The sequence below is a fragment of the Nesoenas mayeri genome, assembly GCF_963082525.1.
Source record: "Nesoenas mayeri genome assembly, chromosome: 1".
Taxonomy (NCBI): Eukaryota; Metazoa; Chordata; class Aves; order Columbiformes; family Columbidae; genus Nesoenas; species Nesoenas mayeri.
In genome coordinates, this window is record NC_137541.1 from 35,657,803 (window position 1) to 35,680,210 (window position 22,408).

Consider the following 22,408-nt stretch of genomic DNA (forward strand, 5'->3'; position numbering starts at 1 on the left):
CCTGGGGGTTTGTTGTATGTAGCTGTAATGCTCATTTACCATACTTTCGCTTTACACTGTGTCCAAGATGCATCTTCAGTCAAAATACAACAGCTCTGCTTTTACCAGACATGTACCATTAGTCCGGTAGGTTTTTCATTGGTTTACCATCAGATTACACGCTGATTTCACGGTCTGCTTCATTCACATTCGAAGTCCCGAGCCAGGGCTGCAGAGCAGTCTCCAGCTAATCCACTCTGGTTGGGTAGCTGAGAGCAGTGCGTTAAGGTGCTGTGTTTGCAGAGTGCCATGTGTGCTTTGCCTCAGTTATTAACTCAGGTCAGTTGGAAACAGGGGAAAGGGGCAACTCTGTGCTCTGCATTAAGTTATTAAATTCACTGCTTGGTCTGTATCTTGGCACTTAAAAGAAAACTAAAGGAATACTCGTTCCCTGCAGAGTAAGTGCTAATAATTTTATTTTGTACTTATTGGTTCAGCACTCTGGGACCCGTTTGTGAAGGACACTACATAAATGTAAACAGCTGGAGTATCTTCCCTCAAGCACTGTTTGGGCTTATTTAAAACATCCTAAATTACAAAATCTACACTGCTTCATTTGGGATGCTGTATCACAATCCAATAAATCTCTGCATCAGGCACCTTCTGAGATAGCCAGGCACAATTTCATGCGTGCACTTTGCCCTGTAGCTCCAGTAATTTGTCACTCACCTTGATGTTTATGGCCTACAAATATTATACACTTCAGAGATGCAGCAGAGTGGAAAAAAAAAAAGAGTTGATGAAAATCTAATGGGAAGATCACCTACAGGTTACAGAAGATGGTGAGAGAAGTGGCTTCCCTGTCTGATTACAGCAGTGGTGGTTACGTAAAGCACTTCCACCCAGGACAAAATAATCTATCTATGAAGTGCAATACTTTAAAAATAGTTCCTTTTAAATGAATCCCTGCAGCCCCTTAATCCCTGTTGCTCTTTCCATTACTTTCAGGGTACTTACATCTTTCTTCTACTTAAGTGGTTAGGACTATAAGCAGCTTTTAAGGGCAATCTCAAGAGGGAAGAGCGGAAGGAGTCTATTCCCTGCCGACTGACGCAATTATTTCAGACTGCAATCTTAGATTCCACTTGCTCTTTAAGCAGCAAAACATTTTTTGGCATGAGGATTGCCTGTGTAAGGAAGAAAGAGGAGTTTAAAAAAACCCCACCAAGTAATTTTATTCTAAATAATATTAAATAAGGATCACATAGCTAACAATAAATGGTGGGGAAAGTATGTTTTTTTTCTTCTGTCAAGTCTGGTATGTGCCCTCCATTATTTAATCATGGTGTCCTTACTATGCTAGGACCTTGCCAAAATTTCAATATGAGAACAATATTTACTATTATTGACTGTTTTATGTTTTTTAAAAAACTGAGTAAAAAGGATTACAAGCAAGCAGTAATAAACTGCTATTTCTGCCTGTTTCTTTTTGGGGCCACTCTTCTCTGGATTTAAGCGTAACATCTCCCATATCACCCATGAGCCTTATCTCAGTGTGTGCCACAGACAAATTAAGCAGTTCATAGATTACCGAAGAAATATCACCTAAAACTGTGTTGATCTTGCTTGCATTTATATAAATATTTTTCAAAGAGACAGAAGTAAAAGATTATTACTAAGCCAAATGAAACAAATGACAGTATTTAACTGGAAAGAAGCAATTCAGTAAGTAGTCTGGAGATGGGCAAACTATACTTCACTAAGTAAATACCACCTTTTCTTTCTGCTCATCATAGTTTGCATATAATTTTTCTCTGTATCCTCCTTCAGAATGTTTCAAGCATTTTGCTTCAGCAATAACAATTATTTGGACACTTTGGAAGCGGAACAAGAACATGAAGATGAATCACTACGTGTTTTCCCTGTACTTCACCATAAGTGACAGACTCCTTTGGGAGCGGGATTTTGGTGGAGCAGCTTTCTATTAATATCATTGTAATGAGCTTAAATATTTAAATCCTATTACAAGCACTCTAAATGAACAATTATGAGTTGAGAGCTTTTCCTCATTATATTATGGGGCCTTTTCCTTATTTCCTTCCTCCTTGTCTTTTTCCTGCTGTTGTGCGATTATTAGTCCCTGGCAGTGCTGCCTGGCAGGGGCAGCAGGCTGAAATGAGCCAGGTGCATTGAATGAACACAACCATATTAGCAAATGACAACAAGCATAAGCAAGAGGATAAATCATAGTAATAAGACAAAGTGAAGAGGCCTATGAGCTACAGGCTGGGGGAAGCTGTGGGATGGCATTGGGAAGAGATGACTAGATGTTTGCCAGCTCCTCTGACTTAACCTGGTCATCTACCGTTGCTACTGCCCAGCGTTCTGGAGCAGGCGGGACCTGAGCATGTCTAGATTTATGCTCCCATGATGTGAGTGAGCAAGGGAGCACTTGAGAGCAAGTTTTAATCAATCTTGTTTAACCTGCTTTCTAAACCCACTTATTTCCACAGAGTTAGCTTTCATTTTTAAGCAGCCCAGATGCTTTCAGTGTCCATGTAAAAAATGTTGAAAATATCCCTGTGACTCCTTCAAATTTGCAGAGACAGCCTCTAACTGCGGGGAATCATCAAGAAAAGCAGCATCCAAGGAAATCTGTCCATGTTTTCTCTCTGAACTTGATCAGCAATTGCTGAAATATCAAGAATCCATTTCTCAGTTTATGCTTCATAAATTGATAAAATAATTAGTTATTTGCCAATCCTCACACATTCATCAACATACACTGAAATGTGCTTTTACATTAGTTGCGCTTCCATCTCCCCAACTGTAAAATGCAGAGATATCAGATTGGTTAGTGAATCTGATGTTACCCACCTGGGGGGCATTGCTGTACTTACTTACAGTGCATTATTAAAATCAATATTTGGATAATATAAAGACTAAATGGGAACTACAGGAAATAAGTTATATAGAACATATATCAATCAATAAAGCATCTACTCCACCACTAAGCAATACAGCATATAAGAACATTAAGTGTTTGACATACCAGACGTTTCATAGAAAGGCTCCTGTAGCATGTGGCAAGATCAGTCACTGGAAAACAATGTTTGAAAAAACCCCTGTGAATCACAGTTAGTTATGATATGTGATCTGGAACAGACAGTTACGATTTTTCTAAATTGCCAGCAGCCAGCTGGTATTTAATTACAATAGACTGATGTTTCTTAAACTGCCAAGTATTTTCAGTGATAAGTAACTAATTGTAATAAATTTTAGTGACATAAGAAAATACTTTGATCCGAAAAGATCAGGCTTTGACATTAAGGAGCCTATCACCCTCTGCCAGCTTGGGAGTGCTTTCCCGGGGAGAGGGAGAAAAAATGAGGACCTATCAGCTCTAAACACAGGTAGGTGAAATGTTTAGACCTTGATGGGATTTGATCGGTCATCTGCTTCTCATGTCCTCCTATTTTTCTTTCTTCTCTCCTATATCATACTGTGGTCAAAAATGTCATATTGTCGCAATTTACAGTGGAGATTAAAGAAAAATATTTCACCAAAAAAGTTCACAAAAATCAGCACTATTAATGTTCTTTAATTACTAATACAGCTAACAAGACACTCTTGTTAGTCTCATGTATGAATGTATACTTATATTCCCCAAAAAAGTGCAAAGGTTTTCAGAGATCCTTAATTTTTTTGGTTGTGGTGAGTCAACATGTGAAAATCAGATGGAGGCATTCAGGTTGCTGCAGGTTCAGGTGCAGATGCTGAAGCCTATGGCTGACACCCAGCTCCTGGGGACCTGATGGAGAGACCAAGGCCAGCAGAGCCTGGCCATGCCTCACACAGCTTTGTTAGCCACATAGGAAGGCAAATCTGGACCAGCTGCTAATGTACACTCAGACCTTCCTTCCCACAGTGTACCATGCAAAATAAGTAAAGGATTAAAGAACCAAGGCCCATCAGCACCTGCCTCCATTTCTTGCTAGAAAGGGATTGTGTATACTGATTCAGGAAAGCAAAATATTCAAACCCACAAAGTGGCTGACACTCTGCACAGGTCCCAAAGAGGTCTCAATAGCAAATATTTGCTTAGTGGAAACAGGAATGTGCTTTGTGACAGCAATTTTGAGTTTCAAGATAAAACTTCTTCACATATTTTAACATTTCTAAGTCAATGAAGTTACACTACAGAAAAATAGATCCTGCTAAATTTAGTTGTTTACTGTCCTGCCCTAAAACCTGTATTTATATTGCAAAAGGAGAAGAAGATCTTTGCAGGTACACTTCCAGAAAACTCTCTGTTCTGCCACAGTCTGAATGAAGAGGTGAACATCTGTCAGTGCAAATGTTAACTGATATGAAGCAAAGGGTCTTTCACCAGTGATGGTTACTGGTGTGTGCAGGGACAGGCGAGAGGGGAGAGAAGGTGACACTGGGCACCAGCAGCCCATCCTGGCCACATGTGGGGTGGCTGCCACTGCAGGGGCCCGGGGTCATGGTGGAAGGTCCTGTTCCTGGGAAGGTGTCAGCCCAAGCTCCTCCACCAGGGAGAGAAGAAACCAATTAATTTTTCGTGGAGCTTACTCTTCCCCTTCAGAGTCCACCTCCTCAGCCAGCTGTGGGGAGGGTGAAAAGGTGGCTAAGGGGAGACCTTATTGCTGTCCACAACTACCTGAAAGGAGGTTGTAGCATGGAGGGTGTTGGTCTCTTCTCCCAAGTAGCGGGTGATAGGACAAGAGAAGATGGCCTCAAGCTGTGCCAGGGGAGGTTTAGATTGAATATTAGGAAAAAATTATTCATGGAAAGGGTTGTCAGGCATTGGAACAGGCTGCCCAGGGAAGTGGTGGAGTCACCATCCCTGGAGGTGTTTAAAAGACATTTAGTCAAGGTTCTTAGGAACATGGTTTAGTGCTAGAGTTAGGATAGGTTATGGCTGAACTCGATGATCCTGAAGGTGTCTTCCAAGTGAAATGATTCTATGATTCTAAGACAGGGTACAACAGGCCTCCTATCCCCTTCCAGACCAGGTGCCTGAAATGTCTCTGACCCCCTGCCTGTCACAGGTGGATCAGATGGCATCATCAAGCTGACATTTCTGAACCCTTGGATTATTGTTTCCCACAGGACAAACATGTATTTTAAAAATGTTTTATGCCAGAAGAGAAAAATCTGTCTGAAAAGCGCAAGTGTTTTTGCAGTGGCAGCAAATGTCCACAGTGTGGTGCCAGTGTAATGGTGATCTGGGCCTTTTCGCTGTAATGGTGACAGCTGCTCTTCTTTTTTTCTTTTTTTTTTCTTTTTTTTTTTTCTTTATTTTTTTTTTTTTAACACTGAAGCAAACACAATCTTCCTCTTTAGGATGTCCAAATATTGGCACAGCTCAAGGTGGTGCTCCTTCAGGCCCCTTGTCTCTGCTCTCCAAGCATTACAGGATCCTTCCTAAACCATTGTAGCTCCATCACCTCAGCTGGGTACCAGTCCTTCATTAGGGCCAGTACATATGGAAAGGTTGAGTCCAAGCCTCATCCATGACGGACACATGAGCCTCCCTCAGCACTGCTACCACCCCTTGGGATGCCCACTCCCACTAGTGACTGTGGGAGAACCAATTGAGAGTGGGGTGTGGGTTTTCAGGTTCTTTCTGGCGACAAAATGAGTTTCTAAATATTTTCACTCTACGTTTCATCTTTCCACAGAAAACCACAGTTTTGTCTAAAAACAGTCTGTCTCTTTTCCTTGATATGGACCCATGAGGTGGGCAGGCAGGTTATCCAAACCCAGTTTTGGTTTTAGGAGCATCCTACCAGTGACACACAGTTTACCTAAGGACACGTTAGCCTCATGTCCAAAGGGGAAAATGGGTGGTGATGTGCCTGGGAGCCCCACAACCTCTTCATTTCTTTTCCTGAAGAAAAGTTGTTCTCAACGGTGCAGAAAACTGCCTGCAGAGCCAAAGCCATGACCTTGGAGCCTGGATGGACTGACACAACCTGCTGAAGTGTCCTGTAAGGCACAGGCAACTGCATCGAGGACTAGAACAACTACAAGTAAATGCCTTACTGGTATTTCTCATTCAAGATCTCTTCAGGTCTTAATGAGCTTTTCTGGAGGCTCCTTGACAGTGAGTTAAACAGATAAAATGAGTTAAACACTTGACAGTGATTTTAACAAACATAGAGTAAAGAGTCCCAGCTTGTTTTTCCTGAGCTAATACAATGCTCTGCAGACCGTATCTTAAGCAATGCTAATGAACGCTGCTAGTCTTTAGAAGCTTGTTGCCTATATAACTAGCAAAGACTGACCTACACCTCTGTCTCCCAGATCACCACTTCACAGTGTTAGTTGTCCCCTACATGAAAGACAGTAAACGTTGCAGGGGGGGTGTCCCTACCCCACGGCTACAAAGCTTTAGGCCACCACCAGTGTGAACCACAATGTTCCCCACCTCACACGCTGATGTGTATTTGGAAAGTTCATTTGTATTACTACAGCTGTCAGTTGCACTATGCACTCCATCTGCTTGGCCCAAAAATGTCTAGTGCATGGCATTTCCCTATTAGATGTAATGTGGGAGTCTGCAAAAAACTCATGATTTTTAATGAGTATAACCAAGAAGACTGATAACCCCTCAGTACAGTGTGAAGAATGAGTGCTTTGTGACATAGATTGCAACACAGTTCTAAACTAAAGGGCTTTTTATGGAAATAAAAATAAAGTTGGAAGGTAATAAGGAATTCATGCAATCTGTAACATAATAAAAAATGTCCGCAGTAATGCATCATCACTTGAAGACATCTACTGCATGGCTACTTATGTTTTTGTTACTGGGGTAGCTGCATGAAGGTTTTTTATAGGAACAGTAAATGTCTGAATGTTTGAAGTCTGACAGAAATGAGTCAGTACCATCCACAACTCAGCTCTGGTAATACATTTTAGATCAAGGCTCTTAAATATGTGAAAAATATAGGTAGAATATTGCAACATTGTCTAAACTATGAAGGCAAATGCATCAAATACCAAAATCTGTATGCAGCCCTAATAAAAGCTCTAGATTGACATTGGCTGCAGGAAAAGGTGAAGAGGAATCTTTTAGCAATAAAACAGTGTGCATAACATGAAGGAGTTAAAGTGCAGAAAGGGCTTTTCAGAAGGAAGAACTGAAATGTTTGTAGAAGAACTCTGTTAGAAATTAAAATTCTGTGCTTGGGAATGAACAACTGAAAGCAGACAGCCGTGAGCTTATGAGACATAGGGGACTCAATGCTTTTGGCAATGTAAAGAGATCTCGTCAATCATGGATCTAAATTGCCGTTTTTCTTTGGCTGACAAGGCCTTGAATCCACTTCCAGGGCTGGTGGGGGAAGGTCTTGCATCCATAATGGCAGCCAAGCAGGGATCTTTCCTACTGTGTCTTCTGCTGGTTGGAAATGCAAAACCAGTTGTCACAGCTACTGCATGGCATACCAGGATGTTCATATGAGCTTTGTGGGGTAATCCCAAAGCACAAAACATCCCCCCCCCTACTCCAGGTAACTAGCAGGGCTGATCAGGGAACAGCTGCAGGACTGCCAGCTGCCACCACTTTACCACTAACATTTTGACATGGAGTGTGTTGTTGACATCAAGGGCTGTTTTCCTTTGCCAGACACTCAGGACACCTGTGACTTCAAGCACCTCAATTTTCCTTTCTTAAAAAAAGATTCAAGCTCTCATGATGACAGTGAAAATCCAGTCTCATAACAGCTGAACAAAACATCAGGATTGTTTCCAAAAACTGTATTTTCATGTTTGTTCTTAGAAGTTGTAAGAAAGGAAATTCGTGGTTTGAAAGCAAAAGGAGAAAATGTTCAGTTGTACGCTGGTGTAAGAGTGTTGTTGGAGGAATATTAACTTCATTATCATGTAGCAAAATGGTTCCTCGTTATGTTGCATATAGTGACAGGGTTGATGTGAAGTTAAGGTTTAATTTAATTAAAAAAAAAAAAATGTAAAACCATCACAATTTACACTTTTTTGTTTTCATCTAAAATCCCATGGCTTCCTGGAAAGAGTGACAACTACAAACATGAAGTAGATAAACATTATTTTATAACTGTAAATGAGCATGCCCACATTTTTCTGTTTCAGCCATATGCCTTTTAATAACTAGGGTCTGTGTCTTGCTTATATTAATAGAATTTTCTGCATAATGATGAAAGCCAGCAACGTTGCGTAAGTCATTCAGAACAGATAAATTTCCTCATAATAGACTCTGCAAGAAACACTGCTTTTCGATTGTTTTTAAACTATCAAGCATTTTGATGCTACTTGAAAAATTACAGTAAATTAAGCTGATACAGATAACGTTTCATGTGTTTGTTAACAAAAGGACTTAAATAAGAGTGGGCACACTGGAAGGAAGTCCAGTCCTAAACCCATAGGTAAAATGTATGAAATGTGCATGGGTACTTCAACAGAGGGGAAAAGAAGACATTACAAGCATTTCTTTAAAGATGTAACTTTTGCCAAGGAAATGAGAAGCTTTCTGAAAACTCTGAGTAAAACCTGTTGGCTGAGAGTCTCAGAAAGCAAATGATTTATAGGTTAACAAGGCAAAAGTATAGATTTGACTACTCATGGTAATGACTACAATGTGTGATATAAGAATAGCTCCCAGGTGTGGGTACTCAACCTGGCTGCGTCCTGATGGTTCCTTGGGGAAACGCACATCATCCTTTCTCACTCCCTTTTCCTTCAGAAATTATCGAGGAAGAAGAAAATCTTGTTGCATAAGAAACTGGGATGGTCAGACCTAAAGAATATCCTGTTGATTTGTTGTGTCAGTGTTTACAGTTTAGTGCTCAGGTAGATGTGAACACTTCATCTTCATGTATCCCAAACTCTTTTAATTCTTCGCACAGTGAACACTTTTCTGGAGTTCTGGATCTGAAAAAGTTGTTCAGAGAGAGAGGTTTGTATTTTTCCAAATGTGATCCCATTGTAGTCTGTTTACAGATTCAAGTACCATTTCTGTTTGAGTGCTAGATGAACTAGCTTGAACTAGTGCAGAAATGTTCTACTTGTTAACTGCACTACTGATCCACAGATATGTAAGTGCAGCTCAGGCAGCTGATGAACTTGAGTTAAAAAACTCTCACATGGTCAAAAATGTCAAATATGAAACAAACTGCTGTAAATGGTATTAAGCTTTTCTCTGTGTACCACCACCTTCATTTTATGTTTCAAAATAAGATCCTAAAGTATGATCTTTACTATTATGTGAAGCAAAAAGAATAATGTGTCCATCGTATTTATTGGGTTTGCTATCAGCCTAAAACATAATAAAATTAGAATCAGAACAAACCTTGAGAATTTAAGGGCAGACAGTATCTGTTCAGTTTTGTTGAGACATTTAGGGACAGAGTTCTGGAGTAAAACTCTCATAGTGTACAATTTTAGACACTATTGGCTATTCTGTGTTTTTCATCTCTTAATGGAAAAAGCAGGTATAGAATTCTATACGTGTTAGGAAGATGAAAAACATGAAAGTGAATTTTTTGTTGTTTTTGTCTTTGTGATGCTCCTTTGGTTTGTGTTATCTGCTTTGTATTAAAAATTTAAACCTGGTGAAGAAACTGTTATGATGTTACACAACTACGTACTTCTTAAAGAAAACTAAGGAATATAATATTAGACACTTATAAATCCGCTTCCCCCCCACTTAACTTTGGGACTGTCTGAGCAAAAATATGCTCTTAATGGGGCCTCTTTATTCACAGTATTGGCATTTTGAATGGAAACCTCTTTTCCCACTTCACCACAGCGTGGGAAAACAAGGCAGAAGGAGACATGTAGTTATACAACCACAGAAAAGCAGCCTGGGAACCCGGATTAACACAATTTATAGTGAAAAGGACCTTGATAGTTTAAAATCTACAACCACTGGCGTTTCGAAGAGAAAATATAACTTTTTTTTTCAGAGAACAACAAATTACATCTCTACCCGATGTGTGAAGCTTGAAGACACTTGTTTTGTTTCCCAAAGGAAAAACAAATAGAGTATTCAGGTCTTCTATCAGGAAGAAAGTGCATCCCCACGGCTATGAGAGGAGGGTAAATCCACAAACTGTTGAATTGCTAAAATATTTTCAAATTCCTTGCGAGGTAAGTTAGACAAAAGCACAAGCTTTATTAATATGAGTACTGAGAGGAACCTTGAGCAGCTCTTTCAAGATTTGTTTTCCTCAGGTTGTGAGGTTTTAGTATGCAGCTTTACTGATGGTAACTGTGTCTTGAAAGCCTGCCAAAGATTATTATATATACTGTGACATTACAAAACTTTTAATAGTCTGTTTCACCACTGCTAAGGCTTGCTTGGCAAATCACAGACTTCTGCGCGTGTCGTGAGAGGCTTGCCTGGACCATGCCACTGTTTTATATCCCAAAGTTTGTGTCAGCAGGTCTAAAAACAGGTGGGATGTACGCTGTCAGGAGGAATGGCTTCCACAAATTCAAGAGGAATATCTTGAAAATGGCCAACTGTTGGGAAAAAAAACCACCTGTTTTCTAGTCTACTGCATAGGCCCTGTAGATGGTATGTCCATACTAATAAGTGGGTTTGCCAGGCAGTGAGGCTAGAGAGTGTGAAAAGGCCCAACTCCTACAACTGCAGAAAAATAGAGGTTGGGAGGGGGTCCTGGAAGGCACCTTGTCCAAACCCCTGCTCAACGTTGGGCTGTTTTCAAAGCTGCAGCAATGCTGGTGATCCGCCTGTAGCAGCAGAGCAGGCAGCTGCCTGCAGCTGGGCACGGTGCCTGCCAAAGCGTGCCCGAAATCTGCGTGAGGCCACATGAGGTGCAAGAGGGCACAGCCAGACCTGGAAACCTTCCGACCATTTTCCAGTGTGGTTCACCAGGTCCCACTGCATAGCAATGCTCCCAGGCAAGCTTGAGCCTCTGCCTTGGAAGGAGTAATCCTGAAAAGTCCCATGCATGGTTTCCTTCATGGGTAGGGACAGCACTGACTGTTTTCCCAGGATTTTGTTTATAGAACAAGAGAATGTCACAGGAGCATTCAGTTGCTGCCCCTAAAACTTCGGAAAACCAATGGGGGTAGGAACTGCAGTTTTCTCTGTTTCACACAGGGTCCAGCAACAGCAAGAGAAGCAACTTTATTTTAAGAAGAAAACCAAAAGGAATATTTTTACAACTGAACAACTGAAACTGTGATCAATGTGCAGTGTTGGAGTTGCTGGCAACCTCTGCATAAAGAATTTATTGGTAATTCTCAGCTTCATAGAAGGTTTATCTATTGCTCATACTGATGGATAATTGATTTTAAGCAATAGGATAAATCGTGCTGTTACAGTTTATTTGATGGATTCTGACTTTTAAAGGGATTATATCAAGAAAGCCTTTGCTAAGTCCATGCACTATAAGGACAGGAATATTTTGTGTACCCTGTTGGAATGGAAAGGCCAGTATATGAAACTCAGAGTATATTGTTCTGCTTTCAAACATTTAGAATATGGTGTAGTTTGCAAACCTGATTAGATATACACAAGTAGCATCTTGCTTTCTATGTGGGTGCTACCACGGTGTGTTACAGACCCTCAGTGTAGGACTGAAATGCTCCATAGCAGGTGCTTTTTGATTAAACACAGGGCTTTTTTTTTCTCCTCATTGGGCTGCAGTACATATTTAGAAAAAAAGCAAATGACATTTGTATAATGAGAAGATGTAGCAGCAGACCCTTTTAAAACACTTTGAAAGAAAACATGAACAGCTAAAGCGAAGAGGAAAAGTGCCCTACCCAGTGCTCCCTGCAACTGAAGAAAGCTGTGCTGTGTTCTGCTTCACATGATTTAGCAGCAGCCATTTCAGAAACAGCCTCAATACCTTAAAAGGAAATATCCTTTAGACTAATTGCAAATTGGGGTCCTCAAGAAGTGGCATAACTCATAAAAAGCCTGAATAGGACATTAATGCTTTTAAAAGAGAGAAACACCTAGTAAAAGAGTCTGAGGAGAGTTACTGGACCAGATAGCTGTTACTCTGATAACTGGGTTTTGGCTAAGTAGTAATCGAATTTGAAAAAGAGAGAAAAAAAAGATACTACTGGTGCTGAATCATCAAATGGAGCATAAAAGGCCCTTCTCCAGAGGAGGAAACTGTTAGATGTGCAGAGGTTTTCCTGTTTGCTGCTGAGGTGTAGGATGCTCTGCAAGAGCCAAATAAAGAAATTCGACAGCTACATTTTATTCCCCATGCCTCAAAGATATCTGATATGTATAAAGCAGGGTGATAAAGGAATATCAACTGTCTTTCTTTCTAAAGAAACATATTTTGTGACTGTCATAACATCACCTTCCCAGGGGCTCTAGCTTTGTTTTGTGTTGCTATTTGGAAATCCTGAGTGCTAACATTCAGTAAGATGGATCAATGTAGACAACTTTCTTCTCAGATTGACAGCAGGAATCTCCCTGTACAAAGGACTGGTTATCAATACTCCTAATGATGCAGGACTTCATCTGAGGGGCCCTCCAGAGTCAATTTTCTTATCTTCTAGAAATTATGACCCTCCTGCTCAAAACTGCTACTGCGGGTCAGTTTCATGAAACAGACAGAAAAATGAATGATGACCTACTCAGTGAATCACCATTTTGTACTTTTATAGTTGTAAGCATACCTGTAAATAGAAATTTCTCTGTCCTATGAAAAAATATCTCCTTAGGTATCGTGCAACTGACTGAAAATGGAGGTCAGCAGATAATTTGCCAGCTTATCTATCTATTTATCTATCTATCTGTCTGTCTGTCTATCTATCTATCTATCTATCTATCTATCTATTTTCTAATCTTGCAACAAAGATAAAGTGACATGCAATTAAGATCCAGATAGTCTATGCTATTCTCTTTGCATAAAAATCCTGAGAGGTTTCTTCCATGCCAACAGAGAAGGGAATTTTTCATATGTCAACTTTTCTCAAGGCCAGACTATGCCAGCTTAATTCAAAACAAATCTAAATGAGATTTGATGTCTCCTCTTTGATGAAAAACTCCATGTTTATTAAAGTATGTCCCTTTTATTAGCAGGAAAACATTCTGTTTTTCTTCTGACTCCTCTTGAACTTTCATATATAGAAAATCCAATGTCTCATAACCTTTTTTTTTTTTTTGTCTACAACATTGTATTTATAGCCAGAGTCTTTGAAATGTACCTGCAGAGGTCTCATCCAGTAGTCAAAAGATATGAGAAAGGAGACAGTAAGTCTGGATTTCACTGACCTGTTGCTAGCTCCTGTCAATGTACATTCCTCACGATAAACTAAAACTTTTCACCTTCTTCTCTAAGGACCATATTTTGGGTGAACATACCCTGTCTTGGTCTTCAGACCTATTTCCATGAACTGAGTACCTGAATCTGCAGACTGACTCATACCTACGAGTCTCTATAATTTACTTCTGCCACCTTGAAACACAGGCTGGGCAAAAGCTGTGATCCACAACATGTCCCTAAGCAGCACATTTGCAAATGTGACATTTTCTTTGCGGGATATTCTAGAAAATGAACCAAACACACAGGCTCTTGTAGGACAGTTCAGAAATCTGTTCCCCTCCTTCATGTTCCACACCTCAGAAACATGCAAGAGCAGTGCTGAAGCCTGAGCATTCATTAAGCCATTTTCTGGAGGAAGTATGTTCATAAACAAATTAAACGTTTCACCTTAATCACTTCTAGGGAAGACCTAGAGTTCTGCAACCTGTCATCTGTACTGGGATGTCCTGATCTGTGCTCTAAGGCAGGTGGTAACATCCCTTCTGGGTGAGAGATGCAGTGCTGGGCATGGGGTGGGCTACAGCCCTGGTAACAGCCGGGTCAGTGCAAGGGACATGGGACATCACAGAGGACAAATCACATCCTGTCATTTTTACTCAGTTGAACAGTGTGCTCCTGGGACAAAAAACCAGCTCAGTGCAGCCTTTCAGGCAGAGATGTTGGAGTCATGAAAGGACACATGGATGGGAGAACTGGGTTAAAGCCCTGAGATTACTCTACAGATGATCATGCGTGTGTGATGATTCACAGCCTTCCATGGAGTATTCTTTCCACATGTAGCTAATCTTTGCCAAACAGAATTACAGATCTGACATAGATTTTGTATGAATTTAACAAAAACTTGTTTACGGTTATGCTTCATTGTCAGGAGTGCAGTGTAATTGTCAGCCTAAAGCATCACAAAAGTTCCCTATATGACAAAGTAAGTTCATCTAGCTCAGTAGACTTGATCTTATATCAAATATTACATCAATATCATAACTGCATGATCACATTATGCCAAATTGATGGATTAGCAATACTCTTCAGGGGAATATCTACAGCACTGAAAATCATTGTAGATAAGGAAAGGGGTGGAAACAGTTCAGAGAGGGTGCACCTCCCATGCCAGCATCTCTGAGCCTTCCTAGAAACTGTGGGATGCCTACAGCCTTGATGATAACCAAATGGCTGATGGAGTGTCAAAAGTGACTTGATGGGGATTATCTGATGTACCTCACCTACAAAGGGCTCCTCTGAATCCCAGTTTGTACTCCTTGGGCAAGTGGCAAAATGTGAGGAGGAATTCCAAGTCCCAGATCAAAATAGGATTTACAAGTCCTTTTAGCTAGGAAGGACTTCAGGGCAGGAGGCTTTGGTTGCTGTAGTCATTGATAAAATAGTTATTCTAATGGCATCCATACAGTAGGAATAAATCATGGCTTTTATTAATGTGAAAAGTACCACTCATGCATTTTTCCCCACTCCTTTCTAACATTCCCACTGACTAGAATAGGCATAAATGCAGCCCTTAGATAAGCTGTGACTCTCTTGGATTCTCAAACACCAAATTTAACTGTTTCATTCTTCTTCATGGGAAAAAATTTGTGCATGACCTTTAATTAAAAGAGCGGATGGTTTGCAGAGATGCCATCAAGAGGCCATAAAAGTGAAGAAAACCAACCCAGATGACAAGTGTTCTCTGTTTGCTTCTCCTTTGGATTGGAACACTGATTTCATAGATTGTGCATTTATTTGTTGCTTTTTTATTTTGGTTGGTTGGGGTTTTTTTGTTGTTGTTAGTTTGGTGTTGGGGTTTTTTTTGGATGATTGGTTGGGCTTTTGTGTATGTGTTTTGTTTGTTTGGTTTGGTTTTCTTTGTTTTTCCCAAGGGAATAGAAGTCAGTTTGTTTATAGAAGAGATTAGCTATCTGCTGAGAACCGTACTCACAAGTCAGAGATGGATTGTCCCTAGGGTGAAGAGTAGAGAGGAGAGCCCATGGTGAGAGTATACAAAGTTCACGTTCGTGCTGTAGTCTTCTTTCTATTACCCGTTATGACTCAAGAAGTTAGGGAGAGTCAGTTAATTTAACATTTACACGAAAAGGCAAACCCAACTGAAAAAAAAAGAAAATAAATACAGCAGTGAGCTAAAAAGAGCTTTTAGGTTGGCTTAGATGTCCAGCTTCAGAAGTAGATTAATTCTTCTTGAAGTCTCCTGCTGATTTGGATGGGCTTATTTTCTCAATGCTTTTCACTCATATAAAGACCATGAAAAGAATATTATCTCATGGCCCAAAGGCTGTTCCTGTTAACCAGGGACCATGTAAACTTCACTTGCCTCTGCAGTGAGCCAGCAGCCACATTATCTGCTGCAAAGCACTGGCATGTGGGATTTCTCCCCACTTTCACACCTGTAAATGTCTCCATCCCTTATCCATTTGACACATTCAGTTGCTGTGCCAATAGCAAACACAGCAGGTAATTCTGAGAAGATCTTCACTGCTTCCCAGTGGTTTGCTCCATGACATCAGTAGTCACCTGTGTTCATCAGTCATTTACGGGTGAATGACATCCCTATCTGGCAGAGAAGACCCAGTTTTACTGAGGAAAATCCAAAGAGGACATAACCATCTCTCTCTCACCAGCCCCTGCCTCAAATGTTTGGTACTGCACCAGCATCTAGTATCACAGGACACATCAGAAGGCAGAAGCTAGTGGAGGAAAGAAGTCTCATACCAGGACTAGGGCTGGCAGGGCCTTCCCCAGAGCTCTCTCTTCAGAGATCCTCTGAAGTCAGCGGGCCAGTCCCTACCCACTATAGTGCTGGTACCAGGCTGTAGCCTGCGCTGCACAGCACTACCCACCACTTAGTCCTCAGCTTAGTGCTGTACAGCACCAAGAAATTCTGCTGATGTCTGTAACATGCCCTTAAAACATATGTAGCAGACTCTACTAGTTTCCAAGCATGGTGTAAAAGCACTGTCTCCATTTGCTGTCATGCTGAACCTGTGCCCTGCATAGTGCTGCATTCACTGCACACAAGCTCACTTCACCCCAATATCTGGCACACCTGGCACAGGGGCAATCAGTCCCCTTTCCAGGCTGCATCCTTCTACTCCTGCCCTTCCCCTTGCCTGTACTGCTGCCCTAACAAATGTCCCTTCTCCTTTCCGTTTCCATGCAACCAGCTACAGAAGACAGAAGAAGGCAACCTGACCCCTGAGTTTTTCTTTCCTCCTGCACTACCTGTCTTACAGTAAAGGACTGATTCTGAATCAAGTGTTTAGCTGTAAAATATTTAGATATTTGTAAGTCCAAAGGTTCTAAAATAAATATAGCAATTTTTCCATGTACACAAATGTCTCCTGAGCCTTCCCAGGTTGTTTATAACTGGTCAAATACTGCAAGAGAGGGAGGTCCCTGGTTCAGATTGCCACTAGACTTTACAAACAACATGAGGAGTATCTATTTATCCTTGTTAACAAAAACAGTGTGAGAGCACAGGTGTCACTAAATTCAATGTTTTACAGTGTTTTTTGTACCAGCAGTTAAGTGACTTGCAACCCATTTCCCACTAGTACCCCTCCCACACAAATATTTGTAGGCCATAAATTTCCACACCCTCTCTCGTGGCTGACTTATTTTAACTAACAGATATTCATTCTTAATAGCAAAACTCCCTAAAAGTTCACACACATTCCTTTCCCAATTTTTCACAAGTGCTATAAGACCACTTGCCTCATTCTTTATTTTGTCTTACCTTGGTCAAGTCATGAAGTGGACAGAGCGTTCTTTGAAAAAATGAGAAATCATTTGAGGTCATCTAAAAATTTCTACTGATTTTCAGTTTTTGAGCACTTGTTTATCATTTGCCATTTATATCTTATTTTGTGTATATATTTTCTATGTCTAGCTATAAATATTGTTATGGAAGGGAGGAGAGGGGAGTTCCCTAGTGGATTATGAGTTGCTTTTATAGCATTTCTAATTTGTCAAACAGTGCTGGTTCAACTGGGACTACCGGATTGCTATTTCTAAAGTAAACTTACTTTTTAAAAATGTAAGGAAAGAAAATCTACCCTTAGATTTATGCATACAAAAACCTGATTAAATTCAGTGATTTCTACCCATCTTTTTACACCTTAAGCTATAAAGAAAAATGGGGGGGGAAGAGACCACTGACTTTATTGATATTGCAAAGATGTAGTGTAACTGGGAGAAATAATTTGACCAAGAGGTAGAAAGACTGAGAGGTTTTATGAAAACAGCACTCAAAATAGTCTTCACTCTCTAATTTATCCCCACTGAAAAGGGAATTGGTTATAAAGAAGCCACAGCCAGAGCAAAACAGCCCCTATGGTTTCCACTGGCAGATCCTTTTAATATTCTGTGAGGTTATGGGAGTCACACGCCTCATCACAGGAATGGAAAAACTCAGTCATAACACTTTGGTGCATGATGTTTATTGCAGTCTGTGCTAAGAATAAAAAAATAAATACTATATATTCTGGAAGGTTTACAGGCCTCTTCTGCAGTCTTTGAAGAAAGAAGCGTGTTATTCAAATCTCTCTTGTTCTGAAATGTGCAGGATCAGATGTGCAAAACTCTGTTTTTCACCTAAAGAATACTGCAAGGAAGAGCATGCAATGAACTGTTCTCAAAGTTACGCAGCACTCCATCTCTGCCATCAATTTGAAAGAGACATTGACCTCTGGATGTGGAGAAATACCTGGGAGTAAGAGTTTGATTGTATTACAGCAAACTTTTAACAGAATTGCTTTTAGTGAACTCATGGGAGGGAATTTTCAAAGCAACCAAAAAAATTTAGGAACAAGGCATCTGTAATCCACTGTCCCAGGATTTCCGAAAAGCTCAAACATTAAATCTTATCAATTTGAAAAGAGAAGCACTTAATACCAATACTATTACTACTACTACTAATAATTGTACCACAAAGAAATATTACAATGGTGAAAAAAAAATCCTTTCAAAAGTCACATCATATACATTAGCAAGCATATGATGATTTCTCTGACTTGGTAAATGCACAGGGTTTACTGAGACAGAGGGTGCAGGACTGAATTCACAGCAAAGTTACTCTGACTTGGGCAAGCTAACAGTGTTTCTTATCAGTTTCTCAGAGATTAGCAGCATCCTCAGGGCAACCCAGTGCTGGAAGAAGACAAGAATGGCCTGTCAGAGTGCAGTACTCTCTGATCAGGTTATTTTAGTTATCCCACATGTGGAGGGTGTAATGTTTAATATCCAATATGCTTATTCAAAGATGGTTGATGTTACATGGGATTTCTGATTTAGCAGAGTGATACACAAAATATTGAAATCACAATACCAACGTAAGTTACACTTTGCAAAACGTATATGGCAATTGCAATAAACAGTTTAATCACAATACCAGTCTGATTCCTGTGATCAGTCTCCATAATATAATCACTGTCATGACTCTGGGCCAACTCAAGCCCATTGCTCTCTTCGAAATACTTATACTAGTTGTCTAATTTTTATAATCTATGTTGGGCTGAGCCATGTATTTGTTTCCCCAATAACGGTCTGGCTAACTCAGGGAGACATTCGCACTCCTTTAACTAACTCAGGAGGAAGCCTTTACACTACCAGTGGATCCACCCAGCTGTTTATAGCTGTTCATCTAAAACAAAAACCACCCTCCTTTGCGAAGGAGTCCTGTTGCAAAGAAGCTGACTGCTTTGAAACAGCTGTGGTCAGTCACATCCTACATTATGCCCTGAGCTTCATAGGTGCATCATCCTTGACCATCTCCTCTGAGCCTTCTTCTGTTGTAGGTGTTTATTCATCAGTTACCTGGCCCAAAATCTTCCTGCTTCATCTCTTCCTTGTCTCCAGATTAATCTCTTTTTGGTAAATTTAATTCTGCATCTGATGCCACTTAGAAGATTGCCTGCTGACATTTCCAGTTTCACTCTAAATTAAGGGAAGTCTAAAATCTGGAGCTAAGCGACTGAAATCATTCCAGGTTTCAGCAAAATTAGAACACATATAGCCAAAACCAGAATTTGGCCTGTGTCTCAGCTGGATTCAACTAAATTTGACACAGAACAGTTGCTGGTTACTGGAAAGGCTGGTGTCAATGTGTCTTTCTTATTTCTCAAGTCTAAAATGGTTTTGTTCCCAGTTTTTGTATAAAATGGTGCATCTGTTACTGTTTTGGCATTAGTATGGTTTCTTTACCCTTTACATTCAGTGAGTCAACAAAAAATTCAGATACTGTCCAAAAGTCTTTTAAACTTTATTTCAAATATTTCAGATCAAAGATACCAAAGCCAGTGGGTTATAGGATCCAGACCTTTGAGGTGACACATATTGACTTGCTTCATGTGTGATGTAGGCCCAGAGGGAGATCCTTCTGCAAGCAGAACTATTGCACTATGTAGTGCTTTTTACTCCTACATCTCATCAAGGCCAATCTGTAGCAAATTACTATAACAGAAAGGTGATTTTAATTTACAAAATCTCTAAGTTAGTTTTTACCCATTCACATGATCACACCCATGTGCTCAGAAGCACTAAAACATGTATGTCCGGGGCTAGCAGTGAGGAACTTGTGTGGGTTTGCTTCTGTGCCCTTTTGAAGCAGAAGCTGTTTGGGATCTTTTGCCTTGGTATGTTAACTCAACCCTCATAAGTCTTGCTTTCCTTATCTGGTTATTTTATGGCTCAAGTCCTGTTCTTCTTCTTCTTGTAACCTTATCTTAAGGTCAGTTTGTTCCTCCTCTTCCTTTGAATGAAATCACACACATAGAGCTATTAATCTTACCCCTACTTCTAAATTTTGTTCTACTGTTTCATCTGTGGCTTTCGTACAAACATTTCAATCTATAATTAACTCAAATTGTCGCCCCATTGCCTTGTGCTGATGTGACCTGACGGACCCTGACTGATGAAGGGACTGTGGAATACAGCTGTGCCTGGCCAGGAATTTCACTCCAGAAGCGACATTCTCTGTGAACTTCCAGACACCCACCACTAGAAAGTGAGGATAATTTCCAAGATCCTTGAATATCTCATATTATCTCTTTTCTCTAACCCTGAGTTGATTTAACATAGAAGACTGTGTGAGACTGATTTGCCATTTTTGGAATATCCTTCAGGAAGAGACCTATGCACATGATGTAAGCCGGACATACAGGACTGAAGTAAGGATCTGGCCTCCCATTACATGTAAGGTAAACGAAAGGTCATATAAAACCACACCTGGATTCAGATAGCTGATAAAAACGCTGAAATTTGGTGACTGATTCACAGCCGCAGCTGAGCAAAGACTCATAAAAGTGCATCATCTTGGAATCGGTAAGTGAAATGCTGCATTTGGCAGTATACTATTATTCAGTTCTTAAGCCAGGCCAAAAGAACAAGTACAATAAAAGTAACACATCAAAAAGTATTCTTTAAAAGATTCTTTAAAACATCTTTAAAAGATAGCACTGAGGCAGTCAGTGGAAACAGAGAAATCCCTATCGGGAAGGCTGTGCTTTGTACCACTACCACAGCTTTATCACGAGTGTCAGGGGGCAGTGAGTAAGCATGAATTTTCATGCTGTCCCCACTGCGGGTACATGACAACCTGGAAAGTCCTTTGGCCCACTAGTTATATATTTACCTACTGTACACTTCAGATGACACTCATTTGAGAACAGCTCTGAGAACAAATGAAAACAATGCACATATCCCTTCACTTTAATTCTTTGTCATGTTGTCAAAACTTAAGTTTTACTTACCCCCGAGAGTGCACACTGCGGAAGAAAGACAATTTTGTTCTCAAAGTGCCAGCATTTTATAAAAAATAAAATTACCAGTCTCTGGGGGAAAATGGCAAGAATACTCTTCAGTGCTTATTTGTAGCTTTGCAGACATTTTCTCTCACAACAATTTAACTCTCTGGAGAGGACATTAACTGATGGTTAAAGAACTGTACTAAGAATCTAATGTTCTGGTTTGGTTTCTAGCACAGCCACAAATTTCCTACACATGTCTGGCAAGGACTTTTCCTCCCAGTGCTTCAGTGCTCGTTTACATGCTCCAGCTATTCACCTTTAGCACCCTTAGTGGAGCAGGGGCAAGGGGGGAGCCTGCGCTGAGAAATGCCTCTGCGCTGAGCACGGGCTTGGTGTTACCCTCTCCTTCCCGCTTGCTGGCACCCACACATGCTCCCATGCCTGTGCCACTGCTACCAGCACCCACGAGCACCCCTGGCCTGGTGGGATCCCAGGATGGGTTGTTCTTGGGAGCTCAGCTCACCCCTCCCAGACACATCCCTGTCAGCCATGTGTTTCCAAGTGCCACACGCTTGCTTTGTGGCCATAGACAAAACTCTTCAGAGGCTGCCCAGCACAAAACACCTTTGCTCTTCTTGCGGAGGCCACAAGTGAGGAGCAGGGCTGCCCAACCACCCCAGGCACAACAGGGGGTGCCTGTGCTGGAGTATCCCAACAGCTCCCCTGTACCTGCCTGCAGGCAGAGACACCAACAGGTACAGTGGTCCCATCCCAGTGTCAGTGCTGTGGCACAGCCCAGCTGTCTCCAAGGAAGATGAGAGGTAAGCAGGTCTGCAGAGAGACATTGTCAGCTGTCTTGTGTTGGGATGCTGGGATGCTAGCACCGACACACCCTTACCTGTGCTGGTCAGTTGGTGTCGTGGACCTTGACACAACTGTGGCCTGTGGCAACCTCAATAATAACTCCAGAGCTGGCAAGAGGCAGGGACTAGCGGCATGTTGGATGTTTTTGGAGGGAAAGTAAATTAAATCTGCATGAACTTTACCATGCCTCAGGACTTTGGACTGGAGGGTGATACCTGATCTGTTTTGTTTGGTGTTGTGTTTGTTTTGTTTTGGGTTTTTTTTAACCGACAGAGAGGAAGCCACAAAAGCAGATTAGCTGCTTGCAAAATCTCTGGTCTTTCCTAGAAGAGACTCACTTTTAAGCCCAGCAACCTCACTACTTACACCCTGACCTGCAAATGCTGAAGGCACCAAGTAGAAACAGAGCTGAGCAGCAGCACTTTCATGGTGAACATCTGTATGAGATGACCTTCCTCACGCTCCTTGCCCCATCAACCTGAGCTA